The following is a 21,694-nucleotide window of genomic DNA, read 5'->3' on the forward strand; positions in this document are numbered from 1 at the left end:
TATTGCTAAAAACACTGAGACAGGTTGCGTGCGTGCGATTTGGCAGTGGGGCCTGAGGTAATGGTGGACTGCTGATCTGTAGAAAAACATGCTGCACTTGTGCAGAAAATGAAAAACTCTATTACATCTGCCGGCCTACCTGAATTTGCATAACCTGAGGCCTGAGCAGGAAAAGGGCCAACATTGGTCAGCTTCTTTTGCTAAAGGGGACTCTGCAGTGAAGAACATTGCTGGTTGGGTTCTGCACATCACACCCTTGTTAAAGCCACAGGGCAAGTCACAACATTTCCCCAACCCACTGATAAAAGTTTTATGCAAACATGTCTATTTAAGCCTTTATTTCTTAATCCCAATTTATTGGAATAAGATACTGGCTGAGTTTCCGAATATGCGGGCCTTCTATATATTTGGACTTCAAGGGTTTCCTGGCAAAGCTTGTCACCCAAACAAATAAGTGATGGTATATATCTGATTGTATTATTGATATTTGGGCAAAAGAGAAAGGCATCTTAGGAAAGGCTGTGTCATGTAACAAAGTGAAGCAGCTCGCTTTAAGTAGCAGCATTCACTGGGGAAAGGAAGTGACAGAAAAGATGAAATGGCAGGAATTGGTATGTATTTGGACAGAGTCAGTACCCGACAGCAACATGCAGCCTCTAATTGTTTGGATTAATTCTGGGGCCTCTTGCACAGGAATTGGCATTGGCTAGATTTGATAGGAGCTTATCCCAAGCTTGTCTCCTCAGATTTTCATGAGGAGCCCTGTTCTGGATGCGCCTGACAATGGAAATTAAGCAGGCGGTCACTCTAAACAAGACTTCTCCTCTAGCAAGCTGCCTCTTTAGAAACGTTCTAAAGAACATTCGGAAATGTTTCTTTGGTACGTTTGTTTCCATTTGGATGCAAAATGGCGGCTGTCTTATTCTCTCTGGACAGCCATTTAATTTTGTTTACCTGGTATTATGTTGCTTTGAATACTTGTTGACTTGTTACTTATTATACTTAAACAGCTGATATTTCACATTCAATTTCGGTTCACCTAGCAAGAAAGTACCCTGGAATTTATTATAGTGTCAAACTCTGAAGTCAGCTGGATACCTTTCCCCACTGTTTGGACTTCTGGGGAGACATATATACAAGACTGTGTGGCCTAGAGGTGGCAGTGGGCTATCTTCAAGGATGGGTTTAGTTGCTACACAGGAGGTTGCTTCAAGCTCATACATGACTCTTGATCCATAATCCCCTCTAATTCTCATGGTTGTTAGAATTGAAGATACCTGTGTACGATGATATTTTATTCTTAGCACTTGAGCGAGATCACTTGCAGGACTTTGACCTGAGAAAAATCCCACCTAAGCCAGGCACCAGCAAGAAAAGAAGTGAGTTACCCCCCCCTCACCTGTCCACAAAGTATTATTTGTTCTTTGTTAATTTTTGACAGTTTGGTGCCCAAGACTTAAGCATATGAATTGGTCTCCTCAATAATTGATTTTCCCCCTCCCATCCAATCCTGAGCTGTCCCTCTTTGTAGATAGTCATTTGCTCTCTATTACTGGACCAAACAATACTTCTTTTAAAATATAATGCGCTGATATTTCTACCCTGGAGCCTGAACAATGGTTTTGTCCAATGGTTCTCTAACTAACCCTAACCCTAACTCAAGGACCAGCCCATTGTCCTCCCCAGCTCCTCATTGTCTGACTCCGCTGCTAGCTCCGCAGGCTGCTGGCGGACCACAACATCAACCTGTGGTCTGCGGACTCCTGGGGATCTGTGATGTCGTCACAGGGGGTGGGGGTCCACGAAGCCTTGAAGAAATGTTATGATTTAAATCTTGAGTTAAGTCTTGTAGGGTCTGTGGCCACAAAAGATATTTTAAGGGGGTCCATGGTAAAGAAAATGTTGAGAATCACTGATTTTTGTCTATTGGGCTTATTTGCATACATGCCTTTGTGCGTGAAGCCTCTCTTCCCTCAGATGAGCTGATGAAAGGGGCTGCTGTTCTGTAGGAACGGAGGCTTGTTCAGCAAAGGTGATGAGAGCTATCCCTGTGATATTTCTCTCTGTTTAATAGCACAGAACTACTCTCCTCTGTTTTACTTAGACAATTTATGCTCAGAAGACAGAATGATTAAAGTGCTTCTATTCTTCCCAGAAAACTGGGGGGAAAAAGTATAACAACCCTGTGGCTTCATCCAGACAAGACTAATAGTATATGAAGTGGAGAATACAAAGTGTATCATCATATGGCTGTACCTTTCCCAAATCAGTAGGAAGTCTGCAATTATGTTATTCAAGATTTTCATCAGTCAATATATATTTTGTAAAGCTCAATTACAAATATGAATTGATGAATGAATGAAAGAATGACTGAATGAATGAATGAAATTAATATACAGTTTCAGATATAAAATATAAAACTTAAGAGATAGTGGAGCAAACAGGGGTTCTTTTGAGATAGCCATTCTTTCCGTTGCCTGAAATCTTCTTGGTTCCACTATTAAAATGCAGGAAAATTAATTCTTACTGTTTCTAAAACTGAAAGTTATTAGAACACCAAGGGAGCAGTTGTGTCTACAAGCCACTGAGAATTTTCCCTCCCTAGCCTATAGCTAAACATAAAAAACTATCAGCCAGCCAGTGTATGCTTGTCAATTAGTAACCAGTGCATCACGCTGCTCTTTGAGTATCATATCGAAAAATAAGGCCATGGCTTTCTAGAAATGATAATGGGTTTCTGGGTTCAACATGGTGGCAAGCCAGTCTTGTCTTACAAGCTATTTATACAGTCCTAGTAGCTAAACTGGATTTGGGCCCCTTTACCTAGACAAGACATTCAGCCGCCATGTCAGGATACCAGGAAATGGAAGGGAGGTCAAGCTAGGGATCCTCTTCAGTGATCACCAAATCACTCTATGCAAGACAACATGATAAAATGATTATATGTGTCCAGCAGTGCTTGCTGCTTAAAAGCAATATTTATGGAGTAATAGAGAGTTTGCGATTGGAACCAGGATAAACTGGGACTTATAAGCACCCAACAACAGTGTTATAAGATTGGGAGCGAGGGGGGAGCCTCAACTTGTTGTGCATCCATATGCAGATGTCATATGCAGCCCATTTATGGCTAAAGAGTGAATAACTTGCAAATGTGTATTTGCGTTTATATAATCATACTTTTTATAGAGGTAATCATTTTCCTTAAGTCTTTGATGGCAAGTCTACATTTAAGACACTAGACTAGACTAGAATAGAATAGAATAGTAGATGATAAATGTTAGATAGATAGACAGAAAAGAATGGAAGAAATGTTGTTGGTTTTCAAAGACTACATAATTCTAGCTTAGTTTAATTTCACATTTCCCACCCAAATGACTTCTAAAGGTCCTGGACAATTGCTTCCATTAATAAAGAGGAAGGTGATATATGAGCTCATGGTGAGCTACCTCCTTTTGAGAAAAGAGGCAACCATTAGGGCTATACTGTATGTGCTTCAAAAATGATTGTAAGAAATGCTTCTGAATCCATGCAAGGGAGATCCTGTTCACTAATGCAGTCTAACTTTTGTCAGGCTTCAATGTGAGTCTGAAAAAAAGGATGCATGGTTGTTTTAAGCCAGTGACTCATTCAAGTTAATGTAGCTCTTGGTTAATCATTTCTGAAGCATGCACAGTCCTAAGAACTATGCTTGTAGTATATAAATTCATGTTGAAACATAGCATAGTCTTGAGAATTAATCGTCCAGATGAGAGATTTTGTTGTTTTAGATGTTTTTGCTCTGATGTTCATGCAGAGAGAAGGTGATAGTTGCCATGAGAAATGCCTAAGCTATGCAGTAAGAACTACTGCAGAGTTAACTTGGAAATTATTCTGGATCTGCAGTATAAAAACAGACCCCACTTCAGTGGGTACTGTTCATTCATTGGATGGACTGATCTGTTTTGTTCTGGTTTTATGAAGCTATCCTTTCTTGTTACAAATTTAATTTCTTGATATGCAAAAGTTAAAGTCAATGACTCAGAAATACCCAGTAGCCTGGAATAAAGGCGGTTTTTTTAAAAAACCTAAACCTAAAATCTAATTTAAATCTAAATGCTAAAAATAAGAGACCTTTTAAAACAATGCTACACACCATGCAAGTTAATACCCTGTTTCCCCCAAAATAAGACATCCCCTGATAATAAGCCCAATCGGGCTTTTGAGTGCATGGCAATAAGGCCAAGCGCTTATTTCAGGGTTCAAAAAATATAAGACAGGGTCTTATTTTTGGGGAAACACGGTATTTTTAGGATGCCTATGAAAAGTATTTATTGGTATATTTCAAACAGCTTTTTAGGCATTGATTCAGTCAGATTTTGCATCTAGCTGTTAAGATAATTTCATAATGTTTGGTTTTCCCATCTTGTGTCTAAGGAAAATATGCATTCCCTCCTTGGCTCACTGCAGCAAAGAATGAAATATAAAATATTTAAGCAAGGAAACGCATGTGAATTGTGACAGATATATACATATTTCTCAGAACCTTGGTTCTGAACATTCAGTGATGAAAACAAGAGAATAAGGGCTGCAAGCCATCTGGGTGTCTGCTGTCCTCTAAACTCCGGAGGACAAAAAGACCTCTATCCCTTTCCATCAATTCGGCATTTTCGAGCATCCATTATTTTGGCTCTGTGTTCTAAGAAAGCCTACATCTCTAGAAACAGCATCTCAGAGCTGCTTCTCTTCCCTTTTACAGTTTTTGTCTCCCATAGGCTTCTTCAGCTATACAGATGAAGCGGTACCCTAAAGAGGCCCAATTAAAAGGACATCTCCCAGGCCAACTTCAGATAAATTGCACACCTCCCACCATTAAATCCACAAGAGCCAAAGACAGGGTGGGAGGCAGAGTGTATTTCTCATTAGCTGGAGAAAGACAGCTTTTTTTCCAACCACCTGTCCTATCTTCAGGCACAACTAATTAACTGCACATCGTCTCTACATGCACACCCCTCAGCTCTTTTCGGTCTTGGAGCAAATCTGCTGCAAGTTTCCATTAAAAAACTCTTCCCCGTTAATAAAAAAGCAGTTTTAAGTCAGCAGCTTATCTATAAAGCTGGAATTTCACAGTCAAATTTAAAGGCAGCTTGTCACTTTGAAAGTGGCAGGAAATGAAGAGTTTTGATCTCTCCTGGTTTATTTCTCATTCCAAACACATTTAGCCAAAGGAGAGGATGCAGTCAACTCTTTCAATACTACTCTTGGACTGCTAAAATGCTGGGCTGCAGGCAAGAAGATGCTGATTGGTCTCTACATTTAAAAAAAAAATCACAGTCTAATTACCATTGGACTTAATTAGGATTTGAAATCTTAGCTTGCTTCGAATTCTCTGTCTGTTCACAGATGAAAATAGAGACAGCCCTCTTCTCCTAACAGATGTCTGAGTCTGCCTCTTCCCCTGATTATTGTATATTGTGATGATTGCAACCTACTGGCTGCTATTTCCATTTACTCCCCAGCCACATCTCTATCGCTGATTTAAAAACCCAATTGAGTTTATTCTTTTGGCAACTGATACAAAAGCACGATTGCTTTGTGCAAAGCTCTCCATAGCCCAGTGTGTGCGTCTGTGTGTTTGAAATCATTCAGAGATGAAGTAGGAGCCAAGTCCTGACAAATGGCAGCTGTCATCCTCACTGGAACATTTTTAGAAGATATTCCCACAAAAGGCTATGTCAAAGACACTGATTTATCAGGGAGAAGAACCAGAAAATGTGGGCTGTCCTGGATTCTTGACAATCCTTCTATGAACCTCTGTTTAGCCTTAAACATTTGCCTTTGCTTCTTTTCCCCTTCTGTCTGCTTTAACCTCATAACTTTTTCAAATAATGCATCCATGATTTTAGTGATGCTTTCACTGAATATATCAGAAATGACTGACTTCATCCAGAACATTACATACGGATTTTGGTTAACCAACCACAATAATTGGGTTTACACATTAGGCTAAGACATAAATGTGGTGCACCCAGACTTAAGAATGTAACTCTGGAAAGTAGGAATTTACTTATGAGACTGAAATTACCCTGGCACATTTTCAGCCAAAGATAAAAGTTAAAAAATCAAACAAGCAAGCAAAAACTTACAAAATGCCAAGGGTAAATGGTTCTAAGAGGTAGTTATAAAGCAATTACTGTGGGCAGATAGCTGTTGTTATTGTTAGATTTTATCCTGCCATTTTTAATATATATTCAAGGCAGCAAACATACTGGTACTTAATACTACTTCATCCTTCTATTTTCTCTATCACATCAAAAAAGAATCTCTCAGGATTGGCCTGAGAGAGCGGGACTGGCCCAAAGCCACCCATCCAGTTTTCATGCCTAAGGAACGCCTACAACTTCCCCTCTCCTGTGAGATGGTTAAACTGGCTAATAACAATGTGAAACTGAAGTATCATTCCTAAATCCGGACCTTCCAAAATAAATTGGACTAACGATTCCCAAGGCATTCCCAAGCGTCTTAGAATTCTGCATCTTCCTTTGCAGAAATATATAATGTAAGCAATAATGTTCATGCCTACAGTTTTTTTACTGCCTGTCAGGCTCCAATTCCTCCTGAATTTTTTAATATTAAATCTATTTTAATTAAAAAAGAAATTGGAATGTTGAAAAAGTGAAATGTCAACCTCCCTTATCTGTATTTCCAGCAATCCCTCTGAGCTGCAAATAGATCCTAGATCTTTCTTAGAAAGTGAAAACAAAGTAGTAGTAATAGTATGATTGAAGTATATTTGAAATTTCTCCCTCTACTCCTGAAAAAGGTTGAAGATAAGCAGTGTTAATATGGCAGACCGCACAGAATAGCAAACAAACATGAATGGTGAATATTCTGTAAATCTATATTTTTTGAGTGGTTTTCTCTCTCTCTCTCTCTCTCTCTCTCTCTCTCTCTCCCCCTCCCCCCTCTCTCTCACACAGACACACGTACACCACACACAAACACACACAAACAAACACAAACACATTTTGTGAGGGCTATCTATTACTGTTGTTTTGCCTTGATCCCTACTGATAGACTGGACAAGCTGTTTTCCAAACTCATTTGCCATTGCCCGCTGCCTAGGGCTGAGACTGTATGGATGGCCTAAGGTCACACAGCTGGCTTTGTGCCCAACGAGAAACTGGAACTCATGGTTTCCTGGTTTCTAGTCTGATGCCTTTACCACATGGATGCCTTCTCTTAGATTCTCATCTCAAAAGCACCAAAACACTCCTCAGCATAAACGTGTGGGGAGGGGATCCCTAGTTTGGGTAAAGAGAAATCATGGCAATGATTTCTGCCTTCTCTATTGGAACTAATGTGTTGAAATCAGCCTGGCGATTTCTCAAAAGTTTAATTTCTCTGCAAAAGGTTTTTTTTCCTCCTTCACTCTTAGTCTCAGAGAGGTTCAAATTTCTCTCGGCTGTGGTTTTGAAGGTTTTCAAATGTGTGGCGGTTTTCAAATTGCTAACTAGTGTTGTACCTGATGCATTCCAACAGCATGTCGTTGAAGCTCTTTCCACCTGGTCAGAAAGGAAACTGTCCAAATAGCAGAGGAACAAAAGACCAGCTTCTAATTGACAAACTGCAAGAGAAGGAAGACCAACCTTAATGTATCTTGGACTGATTACAAGAAGTCATTTAACTCTTTGCCACATCTCTGGATAATCAAGTGCCTAGAAATAACAGCAGTCAGTAGAAACATCAGAAGCTTTGTGCAAAGATCAATGGCACAGTGGAAGACACCGTTGCTGGTCAATGATGATAGACTGGGAGAGGTTAATATCAAGAGAGGAATATTTCAAGGAAACCTTCTATTACCACTACTGTTTGTCATTGCATTGATTCCTCTGTCAACAGTACTGAACAAGTCAGGCATGGTATGAAACATCAAAAACATCCGCTAAGTTATCCAACCTTCTTTACAGGGATGATCTGAAGCTGTATAGAAAAACACCATCTGAAATAGAATCACTGATACAACTGAAGGTTGTATAGAAAACCTTCAACCTTCTTTACTGAAGCTGTATAGAAAAACACCATCTGAAATAGAATCACTGATCAACACTGTATATACAGCCAAGATATTTCAGTGGAGTTTGGACCGTACAGATGCACCGCCCTTACCATCAATAGAAGAAAACCAGTAAACACTAAAAAAATCAAAAATGCCCTATGGAAATAACATCAAGAGTCTTGGTGAAGAAGAACACTACAAATATAGCATTAAGTACACTGAAGTCAAGAAGGAGGTTAGAAGTGAATACATCAAGAGAGTGAAGGAGATCTTAAAGTCAGCAGAAGAAATACTATCAAGGCAATTAACACCTGGGCAATTCCAGTCACTAGATACATAGCTGGAATAGTGTACTGGATTCAAGCAGAACTAAAAGCCCTGGATATTAGAAGACCAGAAAAATAATGACAATGAATCTCTTCCACGCAGCAACACTGACAGACTCTACTTACCAAGGAACTAGGTGGGTGTGAAACATTGCAAGTACACCAGACAGTCGAAGACAAAAAAGGGCATTGTAAAAATATCTGAAGGACAGTGAAGAGAATTACTGAAGCTATGGTAGTACACCATGAAAGTTTACTGAATAGTAGAGAGACCAAGCTGGCCTACAAGAAAGGCTAACGAACAGTAGAAGTAATAGAAATAGAAATAAGACATGGCAAGGCGAAGCAATATATGGCCACTACATTAGCAGGCAAAGCAGAGAACAACAACAGCAGTGGCCAAGAGCAGGAAAGTTGAAGAAAGACATAGAGGGGCTAATTCTGGCTGTATAAGATCAAGCCTCAAGAACAAATGCAGACAAAGCCAGAGTTGAGAAGGCAGCAACAGACAGCAAATGCTATCTCTGCATAGAAGCTGAAGAAACAGTGGACTGCCTAGTTAGCTGCTGCAAGAAGATCACACATACAGTACTGAAAACGGCTCAACAATATAGCAACAGCGGTGCATTGCAATATCTGCAAGAAATACCTTTTGCTTGCAAACAAGAACTCTTGGGACCACAAATTACACAAATTCATAGAAAGTGAAGATGAAGTCCTCTGGTACTTTAAAATGCAAACATTGAAGCATCTGCCACACAGACTTAACAATTGTCAATAACAAAAACAAAGACTTTGGTAGTGCCTGGAGAATAGATGTGAAAGAACTGGTTTGTGGGGGAGGGGAATCACAAAATACAAAGACCTCCAAGTAGAAGTAGTACAACTGTGGCAAAATAAAGCAAAGATAGTATCAATAGTAATGGGTGCCTTGGGTGCAATCCCAAACCCTACAGAGCCCCATTTGAACACGATCCGCGTCAGTGGTGGGTTTCAATTTTTTTTACTAATGGTAGTTCTGTTGGTGTGGCTTGGTGGATGTGGGAAGGATACTGTAAAATCTCCATTCCCACCCCACTCCAAGGGAAGGTTACTGCAAAAGCCCCATTTCCTCCCGATCAGCTGGGATTTGGGAGGCAGAGAATAGATGGGGGTGGGGCCACTCAGAATTTTTACTACCGATTCTCCGAACTACTCAAAATTTTCATTACCAGTTCTCCAGAACTAATCAGAACCTGCTGAAACCCATCTCTGATCTTTGTTGACAAAATCACCATCAGTCAACTGCAAAAGGCAGCATTACTCTTTAACGATGGACACCAAGCAATAATACCTTTAACAACATCAAATAACACCTGCTTGTCCCAGGCCCCTTGGAAGGTAGATAAAAATGCCAAATGCAGTAGTCTAAACATCTGGCTGACTGTGCGACAATCCACAGTATACTATTAAACAGACTTCAAAAACATAGAGCTGTCTGCTTTGCTCACATTTCCTCACAAGGACCAAAAGAGCCTGCTGAGGCAAGATGATTTTCAGAGTCTTTTGAAATATAAGATGTATCTCAGGGTCAGGATATTCAATGATGTGGGAGCTACTACAAAAAAGACCAGCATTATCTTCTGAACTGTAGCCCCTCTTTTGCAGGGAGAGCAGGCCCTCTCCAACTGTAAAGATAGGAGAGGCAGAATCATATTTAGTGACCATAAAGTGGTCACTGATATCATCCAGTATTGTTCCAGGCAGGGCTTTATATGTGATAAACAGCACCCCGAATCAGGCTTGGAAATCTGTTGTCCATGAGACTAGTTACTACATAGTAGTACAGAAGAAAGTAGTACAGGGGTTTCCAATCCCCGTTTTGTGGACCAGTACTGGTCCGCAGCATGCCAGCAACTGAGCCACGTAAACAAGTGAAACCCCATCTGTGGGACGCAGGCAGTATGTGAAACTACACCCCCTCCGGTCCATGGAAAAACCTCTCTCTACAGAACCAGTCCCTGGTACCCAAAAGGTTGGGGGCTGCTGCTGTAACAGATTTCCTTCACCAGGAATCTGGCTGTTGTATTCTGAACTAGTTGCAGCTTCAGGTTGTCTTCAAAGGCAGCCTCACATAGAAGGCACCCTATTGCGGTAGTCCAGTCATGTAATGTTCTTGTCATCACCAGGGCCTGTTGGTTCAAATGAGTTCTAACTGGTGCACCAGTGGGTAAAAAGTCCCTTTGCCATGGCCTGCATCTGCTGTTTAAGAAAGAGCTGTGACTCGAGGGAGACCCCCAGTTTATGGACTTGCTTCCTAAGGGGAAACGTGGACCTGTCTAGAGCAACCTTCAAGACCAACATTTCCAGATAGGCAAGATGTTTACAGATGATCAACACCTGTCTTCCTTGGGTTTCACCTGGATTTGTTTTGGCCTTTTCAATCTCTTACAGCAGAGGTCTCCAACCTTGGCAACTTTAAGACTTGTGGACTTCAACTCCCAGAATGCTTCGCTGGCTGAGGAACTCTGGGAGTTGACGTCCACAAGTCTTAAAGTTGCCAAGGTTGGAGACCCCTGTCTTAGAGCCTCAAAACGTTGCTTTAGGACTTCATGGTTTTCTGGGATGGGTTGTATAATTGGGTATCATCAGTAATTTATCGATGCCTCATTCCCAACCAATATAGGTAGTCTTCGACTTACAACCATTCGTTTAGTGACCATTCAAACTTACAATGGTATTGAAAAAAGTGACTTATGACCGTTTTTCACACTTATGATTATTGCAGCATCCCCATGGTCATGTGATCAAAATTGGAATGCTTGTCACAGTTGTTAAGATAAATGAAAGTTGCACTATCCTGAGGTCATGTGATCACCATTTGTAACCTTACCTGCTGACTTCCAACAAAGAAAAGTTAATGGAGGAAGCTGGATTCACTTAGCAATTGCATTTGCTTAATAACTGTTTATTTTTATTTTATTTATTTATTTATTAAATTTTTATACCACCCTTCTCCCGAAGGACTCAGGGCGGTGTACAGCCAGAGTAAAATACAAAATATATACAATTAAAACGGATTTAAAATATAAAATTACTAAATGGCTCAGAATGAAAATGAATTTAAAATTTAAAATACTACTAAAACCCAATTTAAAATCAATCCATTTATGCCAGTCCCGCTTGGATGAATAAATATGTTTTTAGCTCACGACGGAAGGTCCGAAGATCAGGCACTTGACGTAGACCAGGGGGGAGTTCATTCCAGAGCGTTGCAAAAAAGAGTGTGGCAAAAAAGTCATAAAATGGGACCAACTCACTTAATAACTGTCTTGCTTAGCAATAGAAATTTGGGGCTTTGTTACAATCGTATGTTACGGACTATCTGTAGTTGTCCTCATCCAGTGATTTCATATAAGTAGTAAATAATATGGAGGACACAGACAGAAGGAAACCCTGTGGCAGTTCACACTGGAGCAGTCATGACCTCTTTCTTCTCCCAGCCCCATGTCCTCCAATATGATGGGATCAAGGGATGGTCTCTTCTGGAGGGGTACTTTAATAGTATTTGGGAATGACCTTGAAAGACAGGAAGAATATCTGCAGACAAAACCATAGAGAAAGGGAGTAGAGGTGTACTTTTAGTTTTACAAGATTCTATCAGAGCCTGTATTTCTGTAAGGTTTCTTGTCTGAAGTGCCTTACAAAGCTGACATCAGTCTTGCAAGTGTAAAAGTGCATTTCTCACTCCTTGCTTTACAATCCAAGAAACTAAGGAACGTCTCTTCTGTTGGCCGTTCTTACTGCAGACTCAGCTGGAGCTTGTCTGACCATTGTCCAGTGTGCGGGTTTTCCTCCTGTCTCCCAAGGTCATTGCCACATACCATTACAAGTAGAAACCGCTACCTCCTTCAAAGTTGATGGAATAATGTCTTCCCTCAGAGAAGAATTTACCAAGTCCTAAATCCAATAATAAAACTTCCACTCAGAAGTGAAGAGGGGTAATGGTTAATGGGGATGTGACCGAGAACTTTAACATAAGAAAAGGCATGAGACATGGATGTCCCTTGTCCCCTCTATTATTTATATTAACATTAGAAGTACTTAATAGAAACATTTAACAAGACTCAGAAATAAAAGAAATGGAAATAAAAACAGAAGAATATAAGCTACAGGCATTTGCAGATGACGTGATATTTATCTTAGAAGAACCACAAGAATCTAGACCCAAGTTAATAAAAATAATAGCAGAGTATGGTGAAGTTCCAGGACTGAAAATGAATAAAGAGAAAACTGAAATACTAGTTAAAACTGTCACAGAACAACAAACAAAAAAAGATTTCCTGGAAAAAATAGATATTCAAATAGTTAAGAAAATTAAATACTTAGGAATTCAGCTAACAGCGAGATGTGGAACTATAAAAGAAGATAATTATATGAAACTATTACAACAAATTAAATTAGATTTGGAGAAATAGAAAAACGTGCAGCTATCATTGATAGAAAGAATAGCTATAATAAAAATGAACATTTTGCCGAGACTGTTATTCTTATTTCAAACAATTCCGATATAAATTAGAAATTTTTTTTTTTTGAAGAACTAAACAAAATGATACTAAATATATTTGGCAAGGGAAAAAAGCAAGAGTAAGACTGAAACTGCTACAAGATACTAAACTGAAAGGGGGCCTTGGCTTGCCAGACTGGGAGCTATATTACCAGGTCTCTGCACTTGTCTGGGTGAAAGAGTGGATAAACTTGAGGCATAAAAGACTATTAATTTTGGAGGGACATGATCTCCAACTGGGGTGGCATGCCTTTTTATGGTACGGGAAAAATAAAATACATGGATATTTTCAAAGGCACTTGTTAGAAATGCACTAATGTTAGTATGGGGGGAAATTAAAGAAAGACACTATATAAAAATACCAGTCTGGCTCTCCACAATGGAGGCACTGATTCATCTGAATGTGATTAATATGGAAAAAATTGTAAGATATAAGGACATTTTGAATGATAAAGGGGAACTTAAATCCAAACAAGAACTGATTAATCAAGGGATCCATCTAGCATGGTGGCCATATGTGCAAATACAATCTAGATGTGAGAAAGATGCAAGAATGTACAGTTTTTATAAAAAACCAACAGAAGTAGACCAGATATTACTAGGGACAGATGAAAAATTAATTTAAAAAATGTATAGCTACTTACTGAGTATTAAAATGGAAGAAGAGCAAGTGAAAGAAACAGTGATAAGATGGGCTAAAAACTTTGTTTACCCAATAGAACTAGACAAATGGCAGAAATTGTGGGATAGAAACTGTAAATTAACAATGTCAACGGCCTATAAGGAAAATCTATATAAAATGTTTATTTACTACCAGCAATGTTAGCAAAGATGTTTGAAAACTTATCAGCTAAATGCTGGAACTGTAATCAGATACCAGGTTCATATTATCATATGTGGTGGACATGCCCAAAAGCAAAAAAATATTGGACTAAAATACATAATTGGTTAGAAAAAATGATAAAACAACACACAGATTTGAAACCAGAAATATTTCTGCTGGGGATGCTACCAGAACAGTATAATAAAGGAAAGACATGTTTAATTTTGCATGTAGTATCAGCAGCAAGAATAGTGTTTGCACAACAATGGAAAAATGAAGAGGTCCCGGCAGATGAAAGTGTAATAAAAAAAATTAGAATGTGCTGAGATGGATAGATTGACACTTAAGAGAAAAGAAAAGAAAGAAACAGAATACTTTTTAACATGGGATATATTTTACCAATGTTTAACCAACAAAAACAGAGTTTGAATTTAAAAAGAATTTAAAGAGAAAACAAAAAATTACTGAAAATATTGTAAGATGGACAAACCAATTGTTTTATTATTTTATGATTAATATTGGTATGTTTATTAAGATTACTAGTATGATTATGGTTATTGTTGTACTTTTACTCAAAATTAATTATGCTCATACAACACGCTGTTCAAATAGACATGGAATTTTTTATGTTTTTAAATAAAAAATGTACCAATGAAACATATAGTTAAAAAAAAAAGAGATAGAAGAGAGACATAGGAAAACTCTGACAGGCTTTCAGGATTCTATTATTATAAGCTACAACAAGAAAATAAAGGGCAAACACACACACACACAAAAGAAGTGAGGAGGGGTCTAGATCCAGCCCATATGTGGTGGGGCATATACTCTGTATCCTATCCTATATCTTCTATATCTCTCTATATATATAATCTATCTATCTATCTATCTATCTATCTATCTATCTATCTATCTATCTATCTATCTATCTAATATAACTCTTCCTGGATTGCACCAGCTAAAACGAATTCAAGGTCACAGATTCTACCTCTCTTCATCTTACTTGGCTTCGCCCAACTAAAATCCTCATCTTGTAAAGAACTTCCCTTATAAGGTACCCCACAAAAACCTCCAGATGGCTGGAGATCAAGTCATCCTGACTAGAGCCATTTGTTGGAAAACTGTGGCTGCACTAAGCCCACAGGAAAGCAGAGACTTTGCCATTCTTATCACCTGTGTGTAGATCTTAACATGGGCACATACCTCTGCTTAAAGCTAAAGGTAAAGGTTCCCCTCGCACATGTGTGCTAGTTGTTCCTGACTCTAGGGGGCAGTGCTCATCTCCTTTTCAAAGCCGAAGAGCCAGCGCTGTCCGAAGATTTCTCCGTGGTCATGTGCCCAGCATGACTAAGCGCCAAAGACTCACAAAACGCTGTTACCTTCCCACCAAAGGTGGTCCCTATTTTCTACTTGCATTTCTTACGTGCTTTTGAACTGCTAGGTTGGCAGAAGCTGAGACAAGTAACAGGAGTTCACCCCTTACGTGGCGCTAGGGACCTGTACTTAGACACATCCATTTCATCTGCAACTTCTTGGTATATCGGGGAGTTACAGGAGGTTGGCTACTAGGATGAGGTCTAGCAGGAGCAATCCGACCCAGAACTGTGGCCATTTCCATATTCCAAAGATCAGCCAATATACGATAGCATTGTCACCAAGTCACTGAGGCCCTTAATTACAGTCCTCTCAGAATGAGCTGTCACACTGGGCTGCCCCACCTGTCCCCCTATTACCTCAATAATTGCTGCTTAAAGGAGACAATTTATTTTGCCGGGGTACGGGTGAGGTTTAACTGACTTGTTCAAAGACCCTAATTCCTTCAGTGTCCTTTGTCTTTATCTTGGATTAGGAGACTGATGGTAACCTAAAGCCTTTGATGTTTTAACAGCTTTTTTAAAACCCTTTGTTATGACTCACTTTGTAGGAAAATTTATTTATTTTTATTTATTTATTTTGTCACACAGTATATATAAGCATAAGCATGAAATAATTATACAATATATAAGCATATATATATGAGTTTGAGTGTGTAATAACTATATTAATTGGAAAGGAGAGAATTATTGAAAATAATGGAAAGGAGAGAGAATTACCAAAATGACAGGCCAAGTTGGGAACCTGAGTTTCCTGTAACTTCTTATTAATGGTGGCTATCCACAACACGCTTAACATATCCAGTTAAAGACTTAATAGATGCATTCACACCATAACAGTTTTAACCTTGGTTAGTTTAGTTTATTGTCACTGCACACGGTACAACGAAATTAAATGCCATCTTCAGTGTTAGCCTGTTTTGGTTTGTTTTTCAATGTAGTGATATTATTCTATTAATTATTATTATTATGTATTTATTTATTGTTTTGCTATTTAGCATTTGGCACAACTGGAAAATAAATTAATTCAATAATCAAATTAAGTGGGCTGGCCATACTGAGCCGTTGCTGGATGTTTCTTTTACCATCTATTAAAAATTCTTATTACTTCAGGCACAGCTGGGTGGGCTGTGATTTTTAAACAGTACTGTACTCATGCTTTTGTTATGATATTAAAAAAGAACTTAAGCAATTGGACTAGAAAGCAATTATTATACTAAATAGAAATTGTATAGAACAGTAAGCGAGTAGAGTACAGCTCAAGGTACTCTGCCATACTTAGTGCTGAATTAAAACAATAAATAAAAGCATGTCCTACAGAATATTATTTTCAGGAGTCACCAACAGTCCCAGAAAGATAGCTCAAAAGGGCACCTTGAAAAGCTTTGCATTCTGTGTTAGATCACGACAATTTCATCTGAAATCAATTTGGACAGTTATGTATTCAGGACAACTAATGAACTCTGTTTATTTGGGTTTTTTTCCCAGCAAGAAAATAGGTCTTCTTTTTGTTTATTTATTTATTTTGGCATTTTGGCACAGAAGCCTTTTGCTCTTCATGGTCTAGTAAGTGGCGGGAGTGCAGATCCTCCTTTTCCTGCCAATTTCAGTTTTTAACCTTTCCTGTGAACAAGGATCCCTTGTTACTCAAAGCTGTGAAAACAGTCCATTTCTTTTTTTACTTCCTCCCTTCTTTTATCTGCTAATGCCCTCTCTAGATCCCATCTGATTTATCCCCGGAATATTTAATTTCTTTCCCCACAAGCCAGAGCTGCACAGGGAAAGAATCAGGGAAAGAAGCAAAGCTCCGAGGGAATTTGATGACGAATCAGTACAGTAGAGAATTATTGAATGATTATATTAATCCTTCAATGGAAGGATGCCCAAAGGAACCTATTACTGGGGGAGGATTCAAAGGGCTTTGCTAGCTTATCTTTCCCCTCCTATTTTTGTTAATTGGTATTATTCTGCTATTGCTATTATTATTCTGACTGGCTTCAAGACAGGGCCAAGGCATTCTGCTGCCTGAGGCAGAGCAGTCAATGGCACCTGCTTCTTCAGGCCTATCCAAAAAATCTTAACTAACCACAAAGGTGTTAGATTAGAACCAGGGATCCAGGTTCAAATCTCCCCTCAGTTATGGAAGCTCAGTGCATGACTTTGGGTTATTCACTTTCTCTAAGTCTGGTCTGCCTGACAGGGCTGTTGTTGTGAGAAAAATTAGAGGAAGGAGGGAGAATGTTGGCTTGAGTTCTTGGAGGAAAGGGAGGATGCTAATTAACAACTAAAAGATATAGAAATGAATAAACATAGGCTACTGTGGATGTGTGAAAATCTGAAGAACTGGATGGAGCAAAAGACAATGGCAGGTAAGGCAGGGGATCCCTTACCTTAGATATCCTGTCTCAAATTACCTCACATGGTTTGTCCCTGCATCAATTCTCAACAACTGGGGCAGAATCATTCTCAAAAACCCCTTCCCCTCCCTATGGATAAAAATGCCACCAAAATATGCTAAATAAATAACCAGACTGCTCTCCTACAAGAAACAAAATTAACAATCTAACAGTAAACAGGCTGCAGTTCCTCACCAAACTAAACCTTCCTTCCCAACAGGGAAGCAGCCACCCGCTCTTTCGCAACCAGCACAACAGCTTCCCTGGTTGTGTTGGGATTACAACTCCTTCATTCATGGTGGGCTGGAGATTCTGTGAGCTGTAGTACCAACACATACAGCAAGCACCAGGCAGAGGAAGAGGCTGGTGAGCAATAAAAGGAATGAAGAAAGTGAAAGCAGAAAGCAGAAGAAATGAACGCAGATGCAAGGTCAAACTGCCCAAGGCCTCTTAGATTATGGGAATTCATTTCACCGATCCTTCGAGCTTCCCTCTCAACCAGTTCCTCTTTTGAAATTTGGTCCTCCTCTTGGAGTTTTACCCAACTTTGGAATCTCAGTCCAGGCCACAAGTGGGCCTCCTCCCAAAAGAGTTTTAATGAGGGTCAGATTGCCTGAAGAGCTTTTCTTCTTAACCCCACTTTTAAAGGATGCTGAGTTGGGGGGGGGGATGGCAGGAAGCGAGAGACCACACAGTCATGCCCTTCTTTGATGTAAATCATGCATTGCAGCAGAGTTAAGTAATGGAGTTACTTAAGTATGCAATGGTTGTTGATACATCATGCCCTTCATTGCAATCTGGGATTGTTCAATTAATTCTAAAGCCCTTGACATTAAAGCAAGGAGAAATGGATGATTAAATAGATGAGAAGCAACTAGATGCCTTAAAAATCACAAGAGGTTGGCTAGGCATCATGGCACGGTGGGGGGTGGGTGGATGGAAGGCGGGGCCCCCAATCACTATTGTCCCTCTCTGCTGCAAGGATTTCTTCTAGCACTCTTTCCTCTAATTCGGCTGCCCTCCCTCTCTGACTTTCCTTCAGGAGCTCTCTGAGAGAGATCCCAGCCGGGCTTTCTTCAATCCCAAAAAGAGAGCAGCTTAACAATTATGCTGCTTAACAATTACTACAATCTTTCTCACAGCCTTTCTTCCTTCTGTGCCAGTGGAAGAACTGTTCGGGCTGTTTCAAATTAATTCAGAGACAAACAGTTTGTAAGAACAAGCAGCAACTTCAGGGCTATGTTCCTTGCCGTTAGGTAAGGTGTTGGACCATGCAGGCGGCTCAGGAGCTAAGCAATTTCCCTGCATATTGTCTTGGGGCCAGGAAGTAGAGTTGGGGATGGTGCACCAGTGAGAATGCAAGACAGAGCAAAGGAATGGGCAAAAAGCATCAAGGAAGCCCAGAGGAGCTAGAAGGAAGATGCTGGGCTCCAAATTAGCGGAATGAGAAATTAGGTCAGCAAGAGGACCAGACCAAACGGAGAAACTTTCCGCCTAGCTGCTTCTCCCTCCCACCTCCTGCATCCCATCTCCCCCAGCAACTGCATCCCTCAGAAGCGGCATGTGGTACCCAGAGGCTCACTCACCCGCTTGCCTGTGACCGAATCGGGCTTGTCTTCCTCTTGCTGGGGGTTGGTGCCCAACTCCGACTATCAGCTGTTAAGCTCTGAAGTCCCAGATCCAGGGAGGGAGGTTGTAGGGAGAGCGGCGTGGGGCCGCCTACTTCTGAGAATGACAGGCAGCTCCCGCTGGCCAATAGGGAGACGCGAGCCTCCCAGATGGAGAGCACCATTCGGCGAGGTGGGCAAAGGACGGGGGATGATGTCATGATATATGGAGTGGATGAGGGGAAGCGGTGACTCGGATTCCCCCCCCCCCTTTTTTTTTTTCGGGGAAGAGAGGACGTTGCAGTTACTTGCTGGATAGGAGGAGGCGGGGGTTGAATGAATTTGGGCACCGGGTCGCTCTCTTGGATAAGTGGATCTGTTGGATTTTGGTAGGCTTCCCCAACTCTGGCAATCTCCGGATGGATTGGATTGCGGACTTCATTGTCTAAGAGGGCTAGGAGTTCACCCAAGACAATTGAAAGGCGCCTATTTGGGAAAAGATTGGATTTGGGAACAGCCAAAAAAAAAAAATCTAGCAAGGGCTGGGTGCTTACTAAGAATAACAGAAGGGTTACCTATGTTAGAGATAGTTTAAGGGTACAGAAGATACTCTTTCTCTGAGAACAAACTGTTTAAGAATAAAAATGATTAAAGAACTGTATTGAACTCAGTAAAACTTGCTTCTAACTTAATCTGCCTGAATGGGAGCTAGGACTCCCGAATGAAACTGGAGCCAGAGAGCTGGTATGGAAAACATCAAAGCAGGTCTTCAGATTTTCCTCACATTTCTATTATTTTACTCCTAATGTTCTTCGTTGAAAAAGAGGCAAGCATTTTGGAAGGAGATTGCCTGACAGATAATAACTGATCCAAAGTCGCCCAGGAAAGTCTGTCATGCAGTGTGGGCCTGGATCTACTTTACCCCATATCTCCACTGCATTCAAAAGCCCATCTTTCTTTTCCATGCATTGCAATCATTTATGATGAAGAATTCTTGGAAATATTTGAGTGCTAGCATGTTATATTATAAGAGTTCTGTGTAAGTGCTGGGAGAGATTTAAATCAGGGATTTGACTACCAGAAACATTACCTGGGAAGAGAGCATAATCTATGCTAACAAAGACCTTGATTATGACACTGTTTAATTTTAGAAACTGTTCCAGTAACTGTGAGATGTACAACGGTGATGGGGTTGGAGATGATTTCATACAAATGACATCAACATATTTTGAAGATGATTTTCTTTGTCCTTCTACTGGGATTTGATACAAAGGCTAGGATTAAGATCTGAAACTCCTAAGGTTACCCAAGTAACAAGTAGCCCAGCACCAATTTTATATGCCCTCACAGGAATTGGAGATATGAGTGGTCACTAATGCCAATGAAGTCCTTGCACAAACTGATCAAAAGCATGTGGGACAAAGCAGGGCTCCTCAACCATTTGGAGACATGTCATAATAGCATGTCATAATGCTCACAAAATGGTTGCCATGGAGGACCTAATATCACAAAGCACCCATTTAGCGGCAGGTTAAACCAATGAGGTTGTTCCTTACTGCCTCCTCTAGTCCTCATAGATGCTCTCTGAAGTCCCATCAGCAGCTGTCTTCTTCTTTTGAGCAGGAGATCACATTTCCAAATAAAATGCCAACATGATTTATTAATGCCAAGATGATGTCTCCAAATAAAACTGTTCTTTGAGAATCTGCCTCAGAGTTTTGTTTGTGACGGGGTCGTTACTTGGAATCCTGACACTAAGCTGTTGTCACTTATTCTTTTTAGTTTCTAAAAATGCTTCTGGTGTTCAGATGAGACCCAGATGCATTCTTGGACATAAATCTTTCTGCAGATGTTGGCATTTTGCTCCTTAGTATGCTAGCTTCCCTTTAATTTTTATTATTATTGTAATTAAAACAGTAAAAAAAAATCAAATGGGTCATAGAGCCAGAGACATGTCATAGAATATATTAAGAGCAGTCTTAAAATATGGCCTGCTTTTTGTCTTGGTTTAAAGCAGAGGTCTCCAACTTTGGAAACTTTAAGCCTGGTGGACTTCAACTCCCAGAATTCCCCAGCCAGCTTTGCTTAGCTGGCTGGGGAATTCTAAGAGTTGAAGTCCACCAGGCTTAAAGTTGCCAAGGTTGGAGACCCCTGCTTTAAAGGGCTATCTTGCATGAAGTTAGGAAATGAAATTATATACTGTTACTTAAGAATATATGATGATGCGCTGATGTTTTTAACTTAGCATAATTTAGCATAATGTCTAGTAATGAATGGCTGTGGAAAGTTTCAGGTACAATCTACAAGGGGCCTTTTATATGCAAAGCCAGGTACTCTATGTTAAGCCAGCAGTCTATTGTAATGCCAAATTGCAAGGTCAAATGGTACAGATGAGTGGTTACAAAAAGTTCACTCAGGTGCTGTAGCAGCAGTAAAATCCCTCCATCATAAACATGGAAGCATGGTTTAGACTAGAGCAGAGGTCTCCAAACTTGGCAGCTTTAACACTTGTGGACTTCAACTTAGCATAGCTGGCTGAAGAATTCTGAGAGTTGAAGTCAAGAAGTCTTCACGTTGCCAGGTTTGGGGAC

At 40.0% G+C, this 21,694-nt stretch overlaps 1 protein-coding gene across 2 annotated transcripts in view; it reads right to left on the reverse strand.

Moving 5' to 3' along the window:
* Window positions 1-19,176, reverse strand: part of LOC131191278 (leucine-rich repeat neuronal protein 1-like) — a 35,313-nt gene extending 16,137 nt beyond the window's left edge. The window contains exons 1-2 of one of the 2 annotated variants that reach the window (XM_058169274.1): window positions 19,083-19,106; window positions 7,502-7,603 (exon numbers count right to left, since the gene is read on the reverse strand). The gene's annotated coding sequence lies outside the window, so the exon portion shown is untranslated. Of the gene's footprint in view, window positions 1-7,501; window positions 7,604-19,082 lie in introns of both variants that reach the window. The other variant, XM_058169273.1, reaches the window with a different exon arrangement.
* Window positions 19,177-21,694: the final 2,518 nt, after the last annotated feature.

Source organism: Ahaetulla prasina, chromosome 2, assembly GCF_028640845.1.
Source record: "Ahaetulla prasina isolate Xishuangbanna chromosome 2, ASM2864084v1, whole genome shotgun sequence".
Lineage (NCBI taxonomy): Eukaryota > Metazoa > Chordata > Lepidosauria > Squamata > Colubridae > Ahaetulla > Ahaetulla prasina.